This window comes from Leopardus geoffroyi, chromosome D3 (assembly GCF_018350155.1).
Source record: "Leopardus geoffroyi isolate Oge1 chromosome D3, O.geoffroyi_Oge1_pat1.0, whole genome shotgun sequence".
Lineage (NCBI taxonomy): Eukaryota > Metazoa > Chordata > Mammalia > Carnivora > Felidae > Leopardus > Leopardus geoffroyi.
In genome coordinates, this window is record NC_059339.1 from 94,465,560 (window position 1) to 94,479,823 (window position 14,264).

The 14,264-nt window shown below is 57.4% G+C and overlaps 1 protein-coding gene across 7 annotated transcripts in view; it reads right to left on the reverse strand.

The window, feature by feature from the left end:
• SLC66A2 (solute carrier family 66 member 2) overlaps nucleotides 1-14,264 on the reverse strand; it is a 53,116-nt gene that overhangs the window by 19,991 nt on the left and 18,861 nt on the right. The gene's annotated exons all lie outside the window — the stretch shown is intronic.

Below are 14,264 nucleotides of genomic sequence, written 5' to 3' on the forward strand. Positions count from 1 at the left end.
TAATACAAATGACCCTATATCCATTAAGACGCCGAATTTGAATTAAAAACTTCCCACAAAGATAACGTCAGGCACAGAGGGCTTTCCGAGGGAATTTTATGGAATATTTGAAGAAGAAAAAATAACAATTCTCCAAAAACTCATCTAGTAAATTGAAAAGTATGGGATAATTCCCAACTCATTCCATGAAGCCAGCACTGCTCTGACACAAAAACCAAATAAAGGTGCTACAAGAAAACTACAGACCAAAATATCACTCATGATCATAGATGTAAAAACTCTGAACAGACTTCAGCAAATAAAATCTAACAATATATAAGAGGGTTAGTATATCATGACCAAGTAGGGTTTATCCCAGGAACGCAAGGCTGTGCCAATGTCCATAAATCCACCAATGTAATGCACTATATCATACTAAACTAAAAAAGAAAAACACAGGATCACATCAGCAGATGTAGAAAAAAAGCATCTCACAAAATTCAACATTCGGTCCTGATAAAAATCCTCAACGACTGAAGAATAAAAGGGAACATCCCCAACCTGTGAAAAAAACAACCCCACACAGAACCTGCAGGCAACAATCGTCCTCGTGGGGAGCAGCGAATGCCCTTCCCTAAGATCAGACACAGGGCAAGTGCACGCACCACCTTCTGCCCGACGCCACGCCCACCTCACTGTGGCGAGTAAGCAAGAGAAAAGAGACGGAAATTTAGAAAACAATACCATATATGATACCCTCAAAAAGTATGAAATACCTAGGGATAAATCTGACAATGTGCAATACCAGTACGTGAAGACTGGGAGGGAAGCAGTGGTGACATTTTAAAAAACATAAATAAACGGAGACACACACAGTGCTCATGTCCAGAAGTCTCAATGTTGTATGTGTAAGAGTTCCCAGAGCATCTCCAGGTCTGACGATTGTTCTACAAGGACTCACCCAGGATGAGCTTAATTCCCCCAGCAAAGAACTATTGACAACGTGTGAAATGCTGTCGACCAAGGAAGCTCATTAGAGACTCAAGGCCCAGAGTTTTCATTGGGCGCCGGCCACGTAGACGCTCTCTGCCTGGCACATACCAAAATCCCAGACTTCCAGAAGGGAAGCAGGTGTTCAGTGTCTACTATGTCGGGCCAACAGTCCCGGCACAGAGAGCCACTCCACCGGTTCTGGGAATGAAGCAAAGTCTCCTACAATGCAAGTTCCCAGACACCAGCCAGGGGCCAGCTTTGCAAGCAGGCCTCTCCAGAGACCACAGTTATGAGGCTGCTGTGTTAACACTTTCTGCATAATCGTAATTTTACCCAAACTAATCTAAGATCCAAGATAATCCTAATCAAAATCCTAGCACGCTTTTTGTAGACATTGACAGATTGATTCTAAAAGCCATACAGAAATGCACGGCGTCTAGAGCGAAGTTGGAAGACTAACACTGCCCGATCCGAAGACTTATTACCAGGCGACAGTAATCAAGACATGTGGCAGTGCCCAGGGCTAGAGAAGCGAATCAGTGCAACAGAACAGAGTCCCCCCACCACAGAAGCTCATCCTCGACAAGCACACAAAGGCAACTTGGTGGAGAAAAGACAGTCTTTGGACAACCATACGCAAGAACAAAGCTGGGCCTGTGCCCACATCATACACAAAATTAACCCAAAGCGGATCACAGATCTGAATGTAAAACCTGAAACTACAGTCGTACAAACATCTCCGCTAGGACACCAAAAGCACAATCCCACAAAAGAGCAGACTGATAAAGCAGACTTCTTAAAAGCTGAAAGACTTCTGCTCGCCAAAGGTGATGTTAAGGGAACAAAAAGAGCACCGACCGAAAATACTGCCGACCACACGTCTGACAGAGGACCTACGTCCAAACTAATAAAGAAACTCAAAACTCAGGACGAACGATTTTTGAGTTGGCAGACGTGGACACTTCACCGTGAAGACACAGGAGGACAGACAAGCCCAGGACAAGATGCTCAACATCCTTCGTGAGACGAAGACCGCAAGGAGATTGCCACTACCCACCACAGACGGCTAAAACCAAAGACAGGTTTACACGGTGTAGACGAGGGGGTGGGGCAGCAGGAACCCACACGCTGCTGGGGAGACAGCGGACGGTTTCTTCAAAAGTTAAACATGCACTTACCACAGGGTCCAGCCCGTGCACTCCTAGGTACACACCCGAGAAAAGAAAGCATACGTTCACATAGAGACCTGTACCCACATGGCCACGGCAGCTTCATCTGTAACAGCCAAAAACTGGAAGTGACCTAGATGTCCACCCCCGGTGAGTGAGCAGAAAAACGCAGTACAATCAAGATGGGCTAACGAGGAAGGACCCACTGACGCGCGCTGCCATGTGGACAAATTTCAGGATAATTCTGCCGCGGGAAAGAAGGCAGACAAAACAGAGTGCACACCATGTGATTTCATTTCCGCCCAATTCTAGTAAAGGCGACGAATGTGTAGTGATGGAGAGCAGACGGGAGCTGCCTGCTTGGGGGGGTGGGGGTTACAAAGAGGAAATTTTGGGGGGTGAGAAGCACGTTGTCTCAGATCACGGGTGAAGGTTCCATGGTGAACACGTGTCAAAACCTACCCAAACCGCACACTTTAAACACGTGTTCACCTTGCACTGATCACACCGCAGAAAAGCTGCGAAAAGCCAGCTGAGCTGCCCGAAGCTCAGGGAGAAGGTTCCAGGGGCCGGGGGTGCACCAGAGCCACACAACCAGGACAACAGGGCCCCCCAGTCCTCAGGCACCGCGGCGGGGCGCCCGTCCGTCCGTGACAGCAGCCCCAAGCCTCCTGAGCCCTGCCCCCGGTCAACCGAATATGACGGCAGTTTTCCCCGAAGCTTTGCCGAAGCTTTATCCCCCTCCAAGATGAGACCCAGGCTACTGCCGGGTCCCAGGCCTTACCTCCCCAGGTCACGGCACTTTCCTTGGGTGGCTGGAGGGACACGCTCCAGCCCGCGGGGGACCCGAGCCCACAGGCGCCCCTCGCATGCACCCTGCCATGTGAGCCTGCCCCCTCTGCTCCCCGCGGCGAGTGCCTGCGGGCTGGAGCGCTGTGTGGGGGCCCATGTCGTTCCCACAGCGACAGTGACGTGATGGTGATGGTGACACCCACCCCAGGCCGCACAGCCACCCGAGGGAGCCCAGCAGCATCACCTCCACAGCCTAGGACTTTCAAGTTTGCTGCTCTCCTGCCGCCATGGGGCTCTTAGGAGCCACGTTCCCCAGACCACAGGACACACGTCCACCCCTGTGGGAAACAGCCATCAGAGCCTCTGGGCTCACATTCCTTGTCCCTCACACATGGGGGACCTCGCCTTTTCTGTGGGACCATTTCCTAACCTGGAGTTACAGGGGGAGGCATCACGGCCCACGCACACGTCCCCTCTGGCAAGGCAGCGGGTCCTCCAAGCAACTCGGACATCTGCGGGGACAGCCGAGGACACGGAGGGCTTCCCGGTTTTCCCTGACTCCGGCCTCTGTGCTCACGGGCAGAGCACTCAAAGAGCGTGTCCACGGAGCACGTAACAGGGACACATGAGAAGCAGCCCAGGGGGGCCCCTGGCCCCGAGGACACCACCCCTGACGCCGCTCCCATCACCACACCCCCTCTGCGCGCCCGGCCCCCGTAGCACCATCCTTCCTGATTCTTCCCCAACAAGAAATCCTGCAGAGGGTACCTGCACCCCTAGTGCCCGGCGTCCTTCCCCACACACAGTGCAGGAGGGGACTGTCCCACACGGACCTGGGGACCCTGCACGACAATCCTCACCAGTGACGAGTCTCTGCCAACAGCACCCAGGAGGTACTTCGGCGCAGAGCCCCGATTGCCAAGGGCTGTCCCAGATCCTCCTGCGCACAAACGTCTTTAACAAGGAAAACGACCCTGACGGACACAGCAGTCTCTTCTGAGGTTAAGGCTGGATTTTCCAAGAAGCCTCCTTCTTCAGCAGAACGGCAGCTCTGAAGGTTTCCACGGACCTCAGCCCATGGGCAGACCAGCTTGCCTGCGCTAAACCTTGCGGATTAGCAGCCCCCCGGCAGGACTGGCTTCCTTGGCCTGTCCCTGTACCACCAGAGGAGGGCAGACGGGATCGAATTTCCATCTGCAGCAGAAGCGACCTGAGAAGGACCGTTTCTAAGCCCAGCCAGTAATTTTGCCCAAGAGTGTGAGACAAACACGCTTTTGAAGGTCATTAAGGAAACAAAACAAAACAGCCGAAGCTTGAAGGAACGTAAAAATAGCCCCCACGGAAGCCGCGATGAGGGCAGCGGCCCCGGGCGCTAGCACACCCAGCAGCGTGCGCACAGCGCACACAAGCCGACCTGGAGGTCTGGCAGCGCCCTGGTGCTCCCACCACAGCGTCACCCACCTGCAAACGCACGAACCGCTCGGCGGCAAAGGGCTACCGCCGCCGAGCCTCGATCATGGGCACGCGGCAAGGCCCAGCAGGGCCAGCCCGATGGCCACGTGTGTCAGCCCCTCCCGGGCCAAAGCTCCCGCAAAGGGCAAGGGGAGTGGGGTGTGCACAGAGCGCCAAGCTCTGGGGCTCATCAGGCCCCTGGGCCCGACTCCCCAATGAGGGACCTGAGGCCAGAGGGGCCTCGTCCACTGCCTCTGCCTTCTGGATTCCAGAAGTTAGCAAAGCCTCCTTTGGGCGTGTCCTCAGCACCTCCTCAGTGTGACGGCCGTCACCAGGGGACCCCAGAGAGCAGCTCAGTCTCCACCACCTGACCCCTCCTGGCACCGAGCCGGTCCCAAGGCAGTTATCCCGAGACCCCGGGGAAGACTGAGGGCTGCCGCCGGGGAAAACGCACACGTCCCAGGTTTATCTCCCAAGACAGCAGCACCAATAAAAACTGAACACTTTTAACGATCTATAAAATAAACATCATTCGGCATTCCCAGGATAGTTGAAGAAGAAATATTCCTTCTGAACATATATGATTTACAATAAAATGACAACACAATTTAGAAAACGGCAAGGGACCTAAGTAGACATTTTTCCAAGGATGACGCACAAATGACCAAGAAGCTCATGGAAAGATGCTCAGCATCACAGGTCGCCAGGGAAATGCAATCACAGCGTCACTGAGATTCCACTTCACAGCGTCTATGACGGGAACGAAACGACAATAAAAACTTTTGGTGAGGACATGGAGAAACTGGGAATGTAATGTGCAGCTGGTGGGAATATCGGAAAACGTTCTGGAAGTTCCTCAAATGACTGAACACGGAGCTACCTGTGGCCAGCAACACTCCCATGTGCGTGCCCAAAGAACTGAAACATGCATCGTTTACAGACTCGTACACGAGTATTCACAGCTGCGTTATCCCTGAAGGTAGAAAGAATCCAAATGTCTTTCAATGGGTGAATGGATAAGCAACACGCAGTCTATCCATATAACGGATCTGGCTTGGCCTTGGGAAGGAATGAAGCCCTGAGGCCCGCTACCGCATGGATGAATCTGGAAAACAGGGTGCTGAGTGAGAGAAGCCAGTCACAAAAGACTGCATCTGGTATGACTCTCTTGTGTGAAATATCCAGAACAGGCAAATCCAGAGACAGAAAACAGAGGAGTGGTTTCCCAAGGTTGGGGTCAGGGGGACATTGGGAGGGATAGGGTTTCTTTTTGGGGTGATGGAAACGTTCCATAATTAAACCTTTTTTTTTTTTTTTAAGTGATTTCTACACCCAACATGGGGCTTGAACTCAAACTCCAAAGTCACATGCTCTTCTGAATGAACCAACCAGGTGCCCCAAGAAATGTTCTGTAATTAGATAGTGGCGATGATAATACAACATTGTGAAGGTATTAAAAACCGCTGAATTGTGTACTTTAAGGTGATTAAAATGGTGAATTTGCTGTGAATTTTATCTCAAGAAAATTTCAAGGGTAAATTTTATGGTATGTGAATTATACCTCAAAAGACAAATTTTAGTGAACAAAATAGTTTTAACGTATATGATATTTTATAGAGAAAAATACAGATATAAACAGCCATGTTAGTAAGTATATTTTCTAATGCTGGAGTTAAAATACTTCTTTTAAACTTCAAGTATAAGGTGCTGTCCTTTGTATCCCGGATCATTTAAAATAAATTCAGCAACCCATGAACCCATCAGATGTAACTGATACATTGCAGTGAATTAAACCAAGTGGTAGGGAGAGAAAAGCGGGAACTAGATAAGCAAAAACGTCAGCCGAGGATAATACCGGGTAAATACGGAAAGCATGAAATGAGATTTGCAATGAGGAACACAGAAGATGCTTTTTAAAAAGTACAGATCAGATAGAACCACACTTTTTCTACACTTCTGAGAGATTCCTATGTCCACACAATTTCATTAATAAATACTAAAATAAATATTAAAATAAACTTAAAGAGAGTTCTGGCTTCCCTCTCAGGAAAAACGGGTGCTGTACCCGGGCACAGGGGAAGGCAGCCCCACTCTTCAAAAGGAGCCCCCGAGGTGACCCCTGCACCTGCAGTGAGCGTCCCGGGAGAGGTGCGGGTAAGGAGCCCGCGCTCCAGGCGCTGGGACAGGACACGGGAGGGCCAACCCGAGTCACACCCCCTCAGCATTTTCACAACCTGCACACCGACCAAGATGGGACGTGTTAGGTCCCACAGGGTGTTTTCTAGACAAGACTTGAAAGCAAGGAGTTTAGCGCTGAACAGATGTGTGCAGGGCGAGGGACAGGCCAGCCTCCTCCCAGCCACGGTCAGCCCTCCCTGCCCCTTAACTGCTGCTCAGAGAACGGCTGATAGCCACGAGGGATTCCTCATGACTTAAACGTCTGCAAGTCCCTACCTGTCAGGGCAGTGGCTTCCCTGGGTTGGCAGACTGACCCCTTCCTTGCCCGCAGCCCACAAGGGTTCCCATTCAGCCTCACCCCCTCCAGGTTCACCGTCTGGAGAATCTGTCCCTGCGGACAGGGAATCTGCACCAGAAGACGGCGTCCCGATGGGCACAGGGACCCGATTTCTCACCCGCTGGCGTTCTGATGCTCCAAAGGTGACGAAAGAGATCTGGTCTTTCTAAGAGGATGCTGAGCAAGCCGCACGTGAAAAGAGCAGGCACTTTGAGGAAGCTCGTGAGTCAGGAGGAAAGTGCAGGAAAAACACCGCAATGCTGGCTCCAGATGCGAACAGACAGCTGTACCCGGAAGCTGTTTCCCACCGGAGCCCGAAGGGGCCGTGGTGACACTGCCTCACAAGCCCCCAGCTGACCCCCCCCACCCAGAAGACAGGCTGAGTGGTAACGCCTTCCCTCAACTGTCACACCCCCACCCCACATGCCCCACACACTACACGCTTCAGCCACACCAGACCACCTCCCTACCCTCACCCAGGCAGCCCCTCCCCCAAGGCCAGCTCAGACAGACCCAAGCCCCCCCAACACCAGCCTCACCACATCTGTCTTCACTTTCCCCCCTGACCCCGGTCCTCTGTCCCCCAGCCCCCTCTTTGTCCCCAGCCTCCCTCTCTGTCTCCCAGTCCCCCCTCTGTCCCCAGCCCCCTGTCTCCACTGGCCTCCCCTGAGGCAGGAGATCAGGTTCGAGAAGGCTTCCCAGGGACTGACTCTAACCACCATCCATCAAGTGTGGTGTGAGAAGGCACAGAAGCTATTTTTTACAGCCGAGGGCTCCAGAATTAGAGTCGGTTCTGTTCTGACTGCGGGAGTGGACTCCCTCCACAGCCCGGACGGTCACCCTGATGATGGGAGCATCGCCTTGGCCGAGGTGACCACAGCTGGCCCAGAGTCACCGCAGGAGCCTGCCCCGTGCAGTGGCCACACGAGCTGCAGAGGGTACGAGAGGTGGAAGGAATCCCCCAGCTCCTTTTCCCCTCTGCTGACCCTGAACCCGTGAAGTTTTCCAAAGAGCAAACTCTAGCCCTTTCTACCCACCCCTTCCTCTTCCTCACCAGGCAAGTCCTTTACACGGGTGCCCTCTCCTCGCCACAGCCCCCCGGCAGGCCTACAGACCTGGCCACGTCCCCAGGGAACAGCCAGGGTCGCGCAGAGCCAGCTCCGGTGAAAAGGTGTCCCGGGGAGGAGCCCCTGCTGCTGGGGTCACGGCCAGTCCCTCACAAGTGCTGACACCACGCCAGCATCGGGCATGCACACACCCCAGGTGTGTGACCTTGAGACAAGGGCCTAACCTCACAGCGCCTCAGGATGCCACGCCGCCCCATGAGGTCACGCCGTCTGGCAGTTAAGACCCACGGGCACAGAACGAGCTCGGCCCACCCTCGGCAGCCCTCGTGGTGAAGCCACCCACACGCCTTCTTCCCGAGACATGCACACAGGTGCTCGGCCAGGAGGCCGAGGTCTCAGAGGGACCCAGGGGGCCCTGGGCACCGGCACAGGTGTGTGTGCGGTATGGCACCTCATCTCCCTCACCACAGGGTCCAGTGGGCCCAACACAAGGACGAGGAGGCTGGTCAGTGTCCTTCTGGCCCTGGGCCCTCTGACCCACCACATGGGAATTACAGTCCCTCAAGCTGGATGGGGCCCAAGAACCTCGAATCCCAACACTTCACTGGCCAATAGAAGCAGGAGTTGCCCCGATGCTCCTCCTCCGACGAGAAACCAGGAATAGCATCTGGCTCCCGCGGTCTACACCCCCCAGGGGCAGACACGGCTCACGGCACACGGGAGGGGCAGGCGCCAGGGACCACCCCCACCGACCAAACAAAACCCCCTTCTAGTGCCCCCAGTGACTACCCGATGGGCGTGCGCACCTACAAGGGGGCATTTTCTTGTATGTAAACTGTACATGGAGACGTTTTTTAAAAACAGACCCCCTTCTTCAACCTCCATGCACTAACTCCACTCTCAGATCACGGAGACACATTTCACAGAGAAAAGGAGGTTGTTACAGCTGCCGTGGGGAGTTCCCACTGAACAAACTGCGGGGGGGGGCTCCTCTGCATCCCCACCAGGGCAGGGGGCCCCTCCTCTGCACCCCCGTTGGGGCAGGGGACCCTCCTCTGAGCCATCGTCGGGGCAGGGGGCCCCTCCTCTGCGACCCCGTCGGGGCAGAGGACCCCTCCTCTGCACCCCCACTGGGGCAGGGGACCCTCCTCTGCATCCCCACTGGGGCAGGGGGCCCCTCCTCTGCACCCCCGTTGGGGCAGGGGACCCTCCTCTGAGCCATCGTCGGGGCAGGGGGCCCCTCCTCTGCACCCCCGCCGGGACAGGGGGCCCTCCTCTGCGTCCCCGCCGGGACAGGGGGCCCCTCCTCTGCGTCCCCGTCAGGGCAGGGGGCCCCTCCTCTGTGTCCCCGTCGGGGCAGGGGGCCCCTCCTCTGCACCCCCGCCGGGGCAGGGGGCCCCTCCTCTGCGTCCCCATCGGGGCAGAGGGCCCCTCCTCTGCGTCCCCGTCGGAGCAGGGGGCCCCTCCTCTGCACCCCCACTGGGGCAGGGGACCCTCCTCTGCATCCCCACTGGGGCAGGGGGCCCCTCCTCTGCATCCCCGTCGGGGCAGGGGGCCCCTCCTTTGCACCCCCACTGGGGCAGGGGCCCCTCCTCTGCATCCCCACTGAGGCAGGGGGCCCCTCCTCTGTGCCCCAGTGGGGCAGGGGCAGCCACCAGCCTCCGCATGGCTGAGGGACTCCACGGTGGCCCAGAGACCACGTGCTGTCACGGGATCCTGCCAATGCAGCTTCACCTCCTGTCTCTCAGTCAAGGGCTGAGGAAAGCCAGCGTGCCACCGAGGGAGCCGGGTGCCCCTCCACACAGCCCCGGGCCTCGTGGGGTCACAGAGGGCCTGGCCAGGCAGGGGCCAAGGCCAAGTGCAGCCCCGCAGCTTGTGGCCTGACCCCAGGGAGGCAGCTGGTGGTCAGGCTGCTGAGAGAACCAGTGCCTCGTCAGCTGTCTCATTCCACCCCAGGGAACGAGAGCAGCAGAGACCCCAGCCTTCCCTGAGGAGGAGACCCCCGCCCTCTCGGGTCACCTCTTAGGGCTCCATCGCAGACCCCATTAATGACGGAACAGTTATGTAACCTGGAGCCGTCCCTGCGCCTCCCAGACCTCGAAGCCCGCCAGCACCCCCGTGTGGCCTGTCCCTGCCGGTGCAGGCAAAGTCCTTCCCGCTGGAAAAACACTGCAAGAGACCATGGGGGCCCAGGGTTCAGGCCTGGGCGCCGCAGCTGGAGGGAGGCCCAGCACCAGAGGCCACAACCACAACCAGAAGCTGTTGGAGAAAGTCGTGTGAACCACACAGCCACGGGCTCTCCACACGAGCCACGTTCAAAAGACCCCCATGTGCCCCGAGCGGCATGGGCAGTGCTGGGGGCTCTGGCCACCGTGGCCGGTCCCGGACCCCAGCTCCCGGCCTCCCCGGCCCCTGCCCCCAGATGCCCACGAACCAAGGGGAGGCTGTGAACAGAGGGCTGCCCTCCAGGGGACAGGGGCGCTCCCAGGGTCCGCGACACACACGGTGACAAAGTCAAGCGGGCCAGCCAGGGCTGAGCTGCTGGGTGGGCCGGGGCGGCTAGCTCTGTCCTACAGGACAGGACGCCCTGATCCCGCGTGGCAGGCAGCTACAGAGCGAGCAGGGCCATTGCCCAAGGGGGGAAGGCAGGTTCCCAGAGGGCCTCGTACAGCAGCCACAGAGACAACACGCACGCGGTGGGCGCCAGGAACAGAGCCGAGCGCCCCGCTTGTCGCGGTCACTCTGTGGGCCCTCACGCTGCCTGGTCCATTGGTGTCCCCCGCGCCTGGGCACACAACCCCCCGCCCCCATCCCGCAGACAGGCTGTGGCTCCACACTGCACGGCTTCTGCCCCGGTGTGTGCGGCAGGCCGGGGTCCACAGGCTGGGGTCCCCGCGGGAGCAGGGAGGGGACACAGCCGGCAGGAGAACCACCGAGGGCAGAAGTAACATGCAGACGGGGGCCGGGGGGGGGGGGGGGGGCGGGGCTGTGCCTGTGGTGAGAGCCCACCCATCGGAGAGTGCAGGGCCCCAGGGTGACCCAGGAGCAAACACACACAAGGCTGCCAGCGAAGACGGGGGGACGCGGGGTCCTGCTGTGAACATGGCTCTGGGGCCCCAGCCGGCCTCTTACTGCTGTGTGCCTTCCTGGCTAGCGATCCAACCTCTCTGGGCCTGTAAAATGGGGGAATCACAGCACGCTGTGCATAGGCCAGCAGGAAAATTAAATGACCGATTTCCCATAAAAGACTTAAAACAGCGTCTGGCACCTACTGAGCACTGAACATCAGCTACGTTTAAAAACAAAGTCTACCAAACAAAATCCCCGCGGCCAGGGGCCACTTCCCAGGCGGCAGGTGGACTTCACCCCTCGTAGCTCCATCCGATGGCAGTCGTGCTGTGCTGCTCACCAACCCCCCACCCCACCGAGCCCAGCAGGGGACCTGCCCATCACCAGTTTCTGATGAAGAGAACAGAAATTGGTGGGGCTCGGGGGCCAGCCCAGGCCTCTCCCTGCACTCAGGTCCCCGCTCCCTCAGCGCCCCCTCCCAGCCGGCTCCCCACTGGCAGAGTCCAGATCACCGGACACACCCGCGGCACCCTGAGGTGACGGGACGTGGGGACCCAGCAGCAGGCCAACCAGACACGGGGTTTGGTCAGTGAATGAGGCACAAGGCCATGCGTCCCTGTCGTGGCCATCACACACGGGAACAGGATGAAAGGGGGAACGGGCTTTTTACATCCTTTCAAAGTGTCCCCCCAACGGGTACAAACCACCGGCAGAGGCGTGGGGGCCGGTGGAACGGCGCCGTGTGGCCCCCCGCACTGGAAGCACGGGGGACCTTCAGCCAAGCTGCCCCAGGACCCCCAGGACAAAGGTCCGGAACTGAGCCCTGGGAGCGGACGGCCAACGGCGAGGGCAGCTCTGGCGTGGTGAGGCCGCAGGCGCCAGGCTCGTGGGACCAGGCCGCGCTGTGGCCGTGGAGGCACAGGTCCTGCCTTCCAGAGGGAACACTGGAGGACGTGGGTGTCACCAAGCACCGAGTCAGCAACTTGTTCTCCAACAGCTCGAAAACACACTACCAGATTCCCACCTTAACTCTACGGTCTCTCAAAAAATTTTTAAATATTTAAAAATCAACTCTCCGTGAAAACAAAACCACCCGGGGCAAAGTGACACTCAGCTCTCACTACACTGCTCTCCTGGAAGCTCCCCGTCCCCCGCCCCTGCCCAAGCACCTGTGCTTGTCTCTGTGGCCCTGCCGAGTGCCCGCTCAATCCAGGGACACAGGGACACAGCCCTGACTTACGACCCCAAGTCCCCGAGCTCGCACTCCAACAAGGAATAGGGGGACGCCAGGCTCTGGGGGTGAGGGGGGGCATGTGGCGCCTGTGGGGCCACCAGAGAAAGCTCAGGACAGGGGCCCGTGGGGCTCCTGCTGTGCGGGAGGGAAGCCACAGGGCAGGGGAGGAGATGGCTTGCAACCACTCTGCCTGGACAGGGAAACAGGGTTAGCAGAGACAACAGCGCCATCTGGCTGTAGGACTGCAAACGCCCTCGTCAGCCTTCAGAGCCGGGGTTCACTGTACTGAGCCACCTTTGCCCCATCCGCCCACACCCACACCCACCAGGCGGGCCAGGGGACCAGCGGGCCGCTGCTGTGAGACACAGATCCAGGGATCCAGAGGCCCCAACCCACCCGAGGGAGCTGAGCACGACTGAGCAGTGAGCCGGAGCACTGGCCCTCACTGCAAAATGCTCTCAGAGAGTAAGCCCATCGCGTCCTCGTGGCTGACCCCCCAGCAGAGGTGAGCCCGTCTTGGGTTCCGTTGATGGGCTGGCCTTTCTGGCACCCCTCAACTGCAGCAGCCTTTTCCTTTTATCCTACTGCATTTCTGGCTCTTTCTTTTGCTGCTAATTTCTGGTTAGTGGGCATCCTACACTGGACAAGAGGCCACAGGCTGAGGCCCCGTGCCCTGCACCAACAGTCCAGCAGGAGGCCGGTCACCCCGGCCAACAGCCCCACAGACAAGTGCTTGAGCAGTGACTCTCCACACAAGCACCCTGGACTCGGCGGAAAGAGCAAGGGAGGCCTTGACACAGAGGGACGGGGACGTAGTTTTACCCCAAGTCAAAACAGCACCTTCACTTACAATTACGGTTTGAAGGCTACCTCTAAAAACTTAACGGAGGACATGTCTTATTCACATGAACACGAAACCAACCAAGAAGCGGCCAGGCCCCGAGTCCAGCCTTCAGGGAAGCTCCAGATAAAAACAGACCGTGCTCTCCTGGCCCGAAACATCCCGTGTAATCCCGGCTGCCAGGGCTCCAGTCGGGTAACCCAGTGAATGGGACAGAGTGGCGACGTGAGGGTCTCTGCAGACGCTCTCCCCGGCAGAATAAGAGAACCGCTGTGAACTCTAAAACACCACCATTGACAATCTCTGGAAAGTGTCCTATGGCCGTACAGCAACGAAGAAACATCTACTTAAGAAAAGAGGGTTTGAGACATGACCCCGCGTGACGAAAGCTCCACCCCGGGTGGGGCGGCCAGAGCTCCCAGTGCGGGCACAGACACTTCTCACCTCTGGCTGGGCTCCCGCTCTCCTCCTGGCAAGAAGGGCAGACAAGTCAGGGCTCCCTGCCCACCGGGACAGACACTCCACCCCGGGCACAGCCAACAGAGAGCACCGTCCTGACCCAGCTCACGGGGTTTACGGGTCCCACGGTGGGTGGAGCGGCACGCCGCCCCAGCACGGGTGCCAGAGCAGGGGTTCAGAGGTTCTGTCCCGGAAGTGGGGGATGTGAGAACAGCCAGTTCTGCAGCTCTCCCGAAAGGGAGAACCTCTGCTTAGAACACAGTGTGAACAAGTTCAAGCCTAAGGGCGCTGACAGAACAGTGAGGAATCTGGTACCTGAGCAATTCCAGGAAGCTGGAAGCTCCACTATGGCAACAAGGGAAACAGACCCGGTCGACATTTACCAGACACAAACAGCCAAGGAGAGGCATCCTGGGGACACAGCAGTTCTCAAAGACTGCCCTCAAGACACCCCCTGACCCCCTGCCTGGCCTCAACTGGACCAGACCTGTGCACGCCCCAGCGTGTTATCAAAACCAACAGAGCAATGAGCTAGCCATTAGAGGAGGCTAACAGGTGAGTGTGACAGCAGTGGAGGCAGATCACCCAGGGGCTTGGAGGGGACCAAGTACATCAACCAACCACAGCCTCACCTGGGGGAGGAGAGGTGCAGAGACAGCGCTCATCCAGCCAGGTCACTAAACAAATAAGCAAA